This window comes from Gymnoscopelus microlampas (genome assembly GCF_963454915.1).
Source record: "Gymnoscopelus microlampas genome assembly, chromosome: 7".
Lineage (NCBI taxonomy): Eukaryota > Metazoa > Chordata > Actinopteri > Myctophiformes > Myctophidae > Gymnoscopelus > Gymnoscopelus microlampas.
Window position 1 is genome coordinate 13,608,047 of NC_139944.1, and position 10,525 is coordinate 13,618,571.

The window sequence follows — 10,525 nt, forward strand, 5'->3', positions numbered from 1 at the left end:
CTAACGAGATAAACCAGGTGCACCTCCGGTACTTATTTGAGATCAAAGTCAAATATATTTTTCAAACCGTACCATGTAGTTAACATAATGAACACATCACACAATGAAGTCTTACATGAGTTTAAGGAATAAGGGGAGATAAACAAAGTGTATACAAATTGTGGTATTTTTTCTCTTTGAACTATTGTCACTTTAATTGAAGATTAAGGTGACTGACTGGTCATCAGTTGTGAGAACAACACAAGTCAACTAAATTAAGTGTTAATTGATATAGGCTACAGGCTACGTTTTATTTTATTTATTTGAAGACACGGTGTACCACATCATTAACTGCTTCCCCTACTGCTTTACCAGCAGCTGCTCCAACCGGTCCTCCTGCTAAAGCTCCTGCTACACGTCCAGCTGCAAGATAAATATAATTTAAATGAAAAATATGTTTTTCACACTTTTAGAGCATACCTGCAGTCATAATGAGGACATTACTGTATCTATCATTAAATGCCAAAAACAATACATTTTTTGTGTATTATTATGGCAAAAGTCCCTAAAAGTCTCATTTTAATTACTTTCTTGTAAACGCAAAGCACCGCGTGATGACAGATAGATAGACCCTTATGAATATAAATGAATCTTGATTTCATTCACCTGTTTGATTCCCATATACTCCTCCACTCGCACCTGATTTTATTTTAGGGAGACACTCTTAGGCTGCTACATTCTTTATCTAACTAAAGACGACAGCCAGACGTGCATATACTCATTTTAAACTAAAACAGTACATTAAAATATAAAACATTGGAGGTCCAATGTTTTCAGATACATATGTATTTTTTTAACATCTGTCATGTTCTCTGGAAGAAAATTAATTTGAAAAAAATAATATATTAGTATTAAGTAATAACTTTACAAATAACTAAAGCATCCAATACAACCTTAGTTTATCTATCTATCTATCTATTATCCTTATCCTTTATCTGAGCAAAACAAGATACACAACAGGCTGAGTTGTTCCCCTAACTGCCACTAGGTGGAGCCTGTCCACCAAGGCCAAGGCAGCCCAGCAATCCCATCCACCATCTCCTCCCTTTCTGTTTTCCTTTCTTGTGGAACTTTCTTTCTTTCTTTAACATTCATTACATTTTAGTTTTAATGTGTGTATTTTAGTTTTTTAGTTTTTGGTGTGCACACGACTTGTTTGTTTGATTTTCCTGTGCTTTTAGTCCAGAGTGCCACTTTTTATTACTAGCAGATATGCCGGGGGTCAGAGTCACTGTCTGAAAGAATAAAATGAGGAAAGAGGAATCAACCAGTAATCGTACAATGGACTGATATATCAACCCATTGAAGCTGCACTATATAACTTTCCTCTTCTACCCCAGATTTTAACCCAGTTTCCTGCGCAAGTGCTGACATTTTTTTCCATTGAGCTAATAGAGCCTGCTTGCTTGCTCAGGGGATAAATTGAATCTTGACCATCAGGTCAAAATTCGTGTCAGATCCTGTGTCTTGGTGAGACGTGACCTTTGACACAATCTAAATGTCTCAGTAGAAGAGCAGGGAGACAAAATACAACCACCCCAATTGTATAAGTTATATTGTATGAACATACTCTACCATACAGGTTGGACAAAATTACACTTTATTCAAACAAAAACGTTACAAAGTGCTGCTTTAAATCCATTTATTTATTTGTTTATTCATTAATTAGTGTGGTTGCCCGAATGGGCAACCAGACTATTGTTCTCTACCGACTTTATTATTATTCTAGATAAACTTTTTTTCTATTCGCTACTCCTCCCACAGTTTATTTTTCCCAATTTCGTGCCATATGTCAAAATTACCGGCTTCACCGGGAATACCGTGCTTGTACCTTGCTAAGAGATTGGTTGTATAGTTTTATTGATATTGATTTATTAGTGCATTAAATTTCCCCATCCACTTTAATGAAAAAGTGAAAAAACTCAAATTCAAGTATTTTTTTCTCAGAAACCGTAAGAGCTAGAGTTACCAGATTTGGAGGGGACGTTCATAGTTTATTGCCAAATTAGCCTTGGGTCATTACGCAACTCCCCATATAGGCCACGCCCATTTGCGTCTGGATAGATTTTTTGATATTGATTTAATAGTGCATTAAATTTCCCCATCCACTTTAATGGGAATTGCAAAAACTCCCATTCAAGTATGTTTTTCTCGGAAACCATAAGGGCTAAAGTTACAAGACTTGGAGGGGAGGTTAATAGTTTATTGTAAAATTATCTAAAAAAGAATCACACCAGTCAGCCACATGGGGGCGCTATAACAACCCACTTTACGTTTTGGCCTATAACTCTTGAACCGTAGGTCGTAAAATCAAAATGTATTTTTCTCTAGATTCCTTGGGTCATGACGCAACTCCCCATTGAATTCGAATCGCGCGGCCTCCAGCGGTATTCCTCCAGGCGTATTCCTCGAGTCCCGGCGGTCGCGACCGGCGTCGGCGCAACCACACTTTGCAATTTCCCAGAATTGCGACGCGTCTAGTTAATTTATTTTTTGCTGGTGGAAGTTACAGGACATACATTCTAATGTATGGTGTGTGATATGAGTCAGAGTTATTTCAGGTGAAACCCCTTTATTCTTTCACTTGTTTGTAGTCATGTTACTTCAGCATCCTTCAACTTACTGACTCAATTTAAACTTTAAACGGTTGAGGTATATTATAACTTCCATTGCTGTGTTTAACTTTTTGATCACTTTTATACGTTTGAAGACATCCCACTTCAAAGCACAATGTGGATCTCACAGTCTTTTCAGCTTTTCCAATACACACTAATGGTGTTTGCTAGAAGGGAGAGAGAAGGACACAGGAGGAATGACCCTTGTGTTCATAAAGTCACTGCGGCCACAATGTTTACACTGTACAGATATGTTTTTTTACATCACCACATTTGCACGGGTCTGCTCTCCCATTTAATCCAAAGATCTAAATCTTTAATCTAAAGATCGAAGCTGTGGATCGTGATTCACAAAATCACGATCCACAGCTTCGATCACAAAAATCGTGATATGATAGTTTGGCAATATTGCCCACCCCTATGAATAGTTTTATCAGTATGCCCATATATGGGCAATTTGCCATATACTCATGACATCAGGGATCTCCATACATGGGAATAAAAGGGATATGGACTGACAAATACAGAGATCTCCATATATTATGGCCATAAAGGGACAAGGACTGACAGACAGATCTCCATATATGGCTGTATCTGTCACATTGGCAGCCGCACGTAGGTGTCGAACTCTATAGGTGAGGGCTGCGTAGCGGCCTGAACTTCTAGTACTATACATTTTTGTCTTGAAGCGAGCACACACTGTTTCTTCAGGAACAGTATTTTGTATTATTATATTTCTTATTATTAGTGTCTATCTGTCCTCTAAAACTATGCAGTTTACAGTTAGTGAGAACTACTTCACTTGTCACTTAGTGGTTAAATGTCTGAAAATACACATTAACATGAACAAAAAAAACATTAATTTACACAACTGATGATATTAATGTGAAGTGAAGCTGTATGAAATCTATTAAAAAGTGATCTGCAACACAGTTTAATTCAACATGTCTTGGGGGTCCCTGCTTCATCTGTCTCTCAGCTAAGGGGTCCTTAATTGGCCTGAACCCATGAAGTAAAGAAACCCCCCCCCCCCCCCCCCCCCACCCTGTAACCAAGTACCTGTCTTTGGTTACTTTACACGACTGAGAACAAACTTCTACTCACAGAAAATATGCTTGAAGCGGCACTTTCCAGTCTGATCTTACCTTCTTCCTGTGGGAGGATGATGTGTGCTGAGTAAGGTGTTCCTCTGAGCAGCTTCACACCGACAACCTCTGAACTTCCACTGTTTCCTGTCCCTTAACTGATGCCCCGTTTCCTGGTGATGTTCTGAGGAATGCTTTTACAGCAAAGAATGTCAGACAGACAGACAGACAGACAGACAGACAGACAGTTTGTACTATAGTTGTGAGGACATCAACATTTTAGAATGGCATTTTTTTTTATGGGTGGCATTTTTTCAGTTTCAACGTTTTAACCATAACCCTAAGGCCTAAGTATCCAACATGCATAACTCTAACCTTAACCCCTAAACATAAATGTCTAATCTTAACCCTATCCCAAATCGCAGTCTTTTCCTAATTGTAAGCCTATAAAAAAACATTTCTCTTGTGAAGATCAGGGACATTGTCCTCACAATGCTGTTTCTCAAATTCTACTATACTTGTGGGAACATTTGGCCCTCACAAGTATAGAAGCACGCACGCACGCACGCACACACAGGTTTAGTCACACTGAGACGTTCTCAGAGGTGGACAGTAACTGAGTAAATTTACTTGAGTACTGTACTTAAGTACATATTCTGAGGATCTGTACTTTACTTGAGTATTACATTTCTTTGATACTTATTACTCTTACTCGAGTAAATTTCCAAGCCCACGCGCACACGGCCGAACGTTGACGCGTCCATCTGAAATCTCCACTCAGTGCTCTACTAAGCGCTCCACTGTGTGTGTGTGTGTGTGTGTGTGTGTGTGTGTGTGTGTGTGTGTGTGTGTGTGTGTGTGTGTGTGTGTGTGTGTGTGTGTGTGTGTGTGTGTGTGTGTGTGTGTGTGTGTGTGTGTGTGTGTGTGTGCGTGCGTGCGTGCGTGCGTGCGTGCGTGCGTAATCGCTCACGTTGTAGACTGCTCGCAAAAAAAATTATCCATTGGGATTATTTATTTTTTATTTTATTTTATTCATTCCTACCTTATCTTAGTTTATTTTTTATTATTGCTATTGTCATTGTTGTTAGCGCGGTAGGCCTACTTTATGGACCTCAAAAAATCGCATTTAGCTTTGTGTATCTGCCTGCCACGCTGGATCCATGGCAATTTGCTTATCGTCAGAATCGATCAACTGACGACGCAGTTGCCTTGGCTGTACACTCTGCGCTCACCCACTTGGATAAGGGGAAGAACAGATGTGTGCGGATGCTTTTCGTGGATTACAGCTCTGCCTTTAACACAATCATCCCAACCAGACTGGATGCAAAGCTGTGAAGACCTGGGCCTGCACTCGACCATGTGCAGCTGGATTCTGGACTTTCTGTCGGGCCGCCGTCAGGTGGTGAGGATGGATAACATCACGTCGGACCCCCTGACCCTCAACACAGGACCCCCACAGGGCTGTGTGCTGAGCCCTCTCCTCTATTCCCTGTACATACATGACTGTACAGCCACGCACAGCTCCAACGTCCTGATCAAATATGCGGACGATACGAGTGGTGGGCATGATCGACAACGATGACGAGACGGCCTACAGAGCTGAGGTTGGTGCACTGACACAGTGGTGCCAGGAGAACAGCCTTGTTCTGAATGTTGATAAAACCAAGGAGTTGATCGTGGACTTTAGGAGGACTGAGAGGGTGCATGCACCTGTTTACATCAACGGTGTTGCAGTGTATGCGACTTCAAGTTCCTTGGGATACGCATTGATTGATTGATGTACTTTATTTAGTAAGACATGATAACAACAGTACATGGAAGTACACATTCACAATACAAGGTCTACTAAACTGGAAGACTCATAAAAGCACTGAGCTTGTTTCAAATGAGTTCCACACGCACACAAATCATGATGACATATAAGAGACAGACAGATATACACAACTACTATAGAATGTCATACAATCAGTTTACAGGTTACTGGTATGAAGAGTGATAAATATGTACAAAAGAAGAAGGAGAGAGAGGGGGGGTAGGGCGTAGGGGGGTAGGTTAGGTTAGGACTTAGACAGGTGCCATTTTCCAATTGCAGCCTCCTGAAGGTGTATCTTTAGGGCAGTTTTGAAAGAGAGTAGGGTTTTACACTCCTTTACTCCTTTTGGTAGGGCGTTCCACATTTTTGATGAATAGCATGAGAACGAGTTACTTCCCTTTGTTGAGCCAAAAAAAGGTTGGACAAGGTTTGTGGAGCTGACTGGTATTGTGATCATGGACATCATTAACATTTTGGAAGTATTTTGACAAATACAGGGGGATCCCAATGTTGTGGTATATCTTGAAGACCAGGCCCATAGCAAGTTGCTGTACTCTGTCCTCAACCCTAAGCCATCCAATCCTATCAAAATGATCAGGGGTTAGATGGGTTTTGTAATTGAGGCCAAGAAGTAGCCTTACAAGTTTGTTTTGGGATGTTTGGAGCCTTGTTTTTAAGGCCTTGGAGGTGTTGTGATACCACAAGGTGCATGCATAATCGTAATGACCTTGTATGAGGGCCACTGCAAGAATCTTCAGAGTATTCTTACTGACTAGACGACCAATACTCCACAAATAGCGTGTTTTTTGTGGACCGTTTTGATCGTCTTTTCAGCATTTTTGTCACCAGAGAGGTCAGCCTCCAAGATAGAGCCCAGATAGGTAATTTCGTTTTTTCTTTTGATGATATCATCACCCGCTTTGATCGTGAAACTCTCTGCCTTTCTGAGGTTATGAGTGGACCCAAAGAGGATGCATTCCGTTTTACCCAGGTGTAATGAAAGCTTGTTGTCGGAGAGCCAGATGCAGATCTTGTTGAGTTCCGAGCTGAGAGTTTTCTCAACCTGCAGCCTGTCCCTGTCCGAGACTAGCAGGGCCGAGTCATCTGCGAACAGGAACAGGTTGCAGTCGCAGGCTGAAGACATGTCATTCACATATATCAGGAACAGTAAGGGTCCTAGTATACTTCCTTAAGGAACACCACAAGTCACTGGGAGGGGGGGGACTGGGTGCCGTTTACTTCCACCACTTGCTCCCTCCCTTCCAGGTAGGATCTCATCCAGTTCACTGACGTGTCATCAAAACCTATTGCTTTGAGCTTATTGATCATAATTGGGTGATTAACGGTGTCAAAGGCCTTCTGGAGGTCCAGCATGACCATGCCGCAATATTTGCCCTTTTCGATCTTGTTTGATAGAGTCGTTCAAATAGAGAAGGCATGTGTCAGTGGAGTGGTTTGTTCTGAAACCAGATTGGAATTTGTAGATTAGATTTTTCTCGGCAAGATACTTGTTGACCTGTTCATAGACTATTTTTTCCATGACTTTCGAGATGGAGCTTAGAATAGAAATAGGGCGGTAGTTGCCAGGGTCTAATTGGTTTCCTTTTTTGTACAGAGGGGTCACCCTTGCTTTTTTGAAATCGTTAGGGACCCGTCCCTGTATGGTGGAGAGGTTTATTATGTGGGTAATGATTGGAGCAATGGAGGCGGCTGAGTCTTTTAGAAATTTGGGGGGGATGTTGTCGAGGCCTGTGGCTCTGTGTTGATGAAGAGCACTCAATTTTTTAAACACCTCTTCTGTTTTCACAGGGGAGAGTTTAAAATCATCTTTGCAAACACCCTGTTTTTCGTAAAATGAGACAACATACTCCTCACCATATCTCCCAGAGTGTGGAGGAAGTTTTTCAACCAAATCTGAGGCTACGGTCGTGAAGAATATGTTGAGGATTTTACTCACTTCGTGTTTAGATGAAATGAGAGTGTCATTCACCTTGAGGCTTATGTTTGTAAGCCTGGTTTTCAATGTCTTGCTGCAGCCTAGGAGGTTCTTGAGTAGCTTCCAAAGCTCTCGTGGTTTTCTTTGATTTTCCTCAATCTTGTCATCGAGGTAGCTTTTTTCTGCTAACTGGAGCATGCCATTTACCTTGTTTCTTAGCTTGTTTTTTTCCTTTTCAAGTTTAGCTATGTGGGATTCGAGACCTTTGTTAAAACATTTGGCGAGTTTGATCCTACTTTTATGAAACTCAGAACACTTTTTGTCTCTGACTTTCATGGCAGTAAGGATGTCCGAATTCATCCATGGCACCGAGCGGGTTTTGACCCTGATGGTTTTCATGGGAGCCACACTGTCCAAAATTTGAATGAATTTGGTTTTGAAACTAAGCCAGGATTCGTCTACCTGTGTGCTGTTTAGAACGTCGGACCAATCCTGTTCCTCCAGTCTGTGATCTAAGTTCTCACTCTTGTAATTTTTGAGGTCTCTGATCGTGACTGTTTTGTGGTAACCGGTCTTAGGTTTACGTTTCTTTCTGGTGCAGAAGATCATGTTGTGATCAGATATGCCACAGGTAGAAACACCACTATTTAGGATTTTATCCTTGTCCGTTGTTAGAATGAGATCTATGGTAGTTTGAGTGGAAACACACAGCCTTGTGGGCTGAGTGATCAGCTGGTGGAGTGAGTGCCGATCACAAAACGCCTTGAATGACTTATACATTGACGCTTCCTTGCGGAGCATGTCAGTGTTAAAATCACCAAGAAGTATCGTCTCAGCATGGTCCACTTTAGCTAAACATTCATCAAGTCTATCATAGAAATCAGTCTGGTTAGGAGGTCTATATATGGTACCGACTAGCACAGGTTTGGTATGATTAAAAATGATCTCGACCCACACAGCTTCAATGTTTTCATCCATCAGGTCTTCCCGAAGGATGCAGACATTGTCAGTATGAACATACATGCAAACACCACCCCCGTTTCTGTTCCTATCTTTTCTGAAGAGTTTGTAGTTTTCAATCTCAATCACAGAGTCAGTTATCGCTTGATCAAGTTTTGTTTCAGAGAAAGTTAAAATGTCAACCTTACCATCATAAAACATCTGCTTGATTTGTGTTAGCTTGTCTCCTACAAGGGAATTCACATTGAGGTGTATTATGTGCAAGCCAACGCCAAACGATTTGTTAATTTTTTCAATGGAGAGATGTTTTTCCACTGAGAGGTGTTTAGGAGCAGTCTCGGGGGGGGAGGGGGGTGTTGAGGTGTTAGCGTCCATCAAAGCCTCTGTTCCGTTGTACGCGGCCCTCTGTGGGGGTTGGGGGGGGGGGGTGGGGGGTTGGGCATCGTCTGGTTCTTGGTGGTAAGCAACCAGCTGTGGGGCTTGGGGGGGGTGGGGCGTTGGGCTTCGTCTGGTTCATGGTGGTAAGCAACCAGCTGTGGGGCTTGGGGGATGGGGGGATGGGGGGTTGAGGGGGGCCTTCGGCTGTGTCCACGGGGGTCCACCATGGTCCTTGTGTCGCCTGGAACCGCCAGATGTGTCCGTGCGCAGCGTCTCTCCGTCGCGCGTCGTGGTGCGTCGAGGACAGCTGCGGTGTCGTAGTGGTCCGAGGGTGCGTAGGCTTGCTGGGACCGAGAGCTAGCGGCGTGGAGTTGTTGTTGTGGACCGAGAGCTAGCGGCGTGGAGTTGTTGTTGTTGTTGCATTTCAAGGGACCTGAAGTGGGCCACACACACCACGCAAGTGGTGAAAAAAGCCCAACAAAGACTCTACTGCCTCCGACGCCTGAAGAAGTTCAGAGTGAGCCCTCGCATCCTCAGAGCGTTCTATAGCAGTACCATCGAGAGCGTTCTGACGAGCGGCGCCACGGCCTGGTTTGGGAACTGCACCGCAGCGGAGCGCAAAACTCTGCAGAGAGTGGTGCGAACAGCGCAGCGCATCGTGGGAGGGGAGCTTCCCGCCCTCCAGGGAATACACGAGAAACGTTTTGTGGCTAAGGCTGAGAACATCGTCAAGGACATCTACCATTCCAGCCACAATCTGTTCAAACCGCACATTATTGTGTTGTATTATGTAGATTAGTCATTTATGCACTTTATGCCTCTCCTCTCTCTCTATGAGATGACTATCTATCTACCCTTTTAAACTGCAATGATGAGCCTGCACAATTAAGAATTTCACCCACGTTTACTTGTAAATGTGATGTGACAATAAAGTTTGATTCTGAGAGGTGACAATAAAACCTTTATTCTCTTTATTCTTACTCGATATACAACATACTGAATAATCTATAGGTTTGTTAATATTTATACGTGTTGTCATTTAGTCACGTACATTTATACCATATATTAATAGATGTCTTACGCATTTATCCTGTTTAATTGACACCAAATGATACTGTGATGTGACAATAAACTGATTCTGATTCTCTGAAACCAATAATGGAACTGGGATTTTGAGGAAGTTTTCAGTTTTGTTAGATTTTCTAAGGAATCTGCAACCGCTGTCTGACTAATGTGTTCACACAGACAGAACTCATGATACAACCACAACCACATGTATGCACGTATACATACACACACATAAGCATGGCATGTGCACAAATGTGTGTGTGTGTGTGTGTGTGTGTGTGTGTGTGTGTGTGTGTGTGTGTGTGTGTGTGTGTGTGTGTGTGTGTGTGTGTGTGTGTGTGTGTGTGTGTGTGTGTGTGTGTGTGTGTGTGTGTGTGTGTGTGTGTGTGTGTGTGTGTGTGTGTGTGTGTGTGTGTGAGAGGCATTAGTCTAGACAGTAGAATTGCTGTAGATGCATATTCCCTAGAGATTATCAAACAAAAAGTAAAACAATCCCAGTGCCACTTGTAGCTTTATACTGTAATCTGCTTCCAATGAGACAAATTCAATAAAGATTGCCGGCCCCCATCTGTATATATTTGTTGTTGTTAAAATGTTTCAAAAATGTTCAAGATTTTGGGGGAAATAGCAG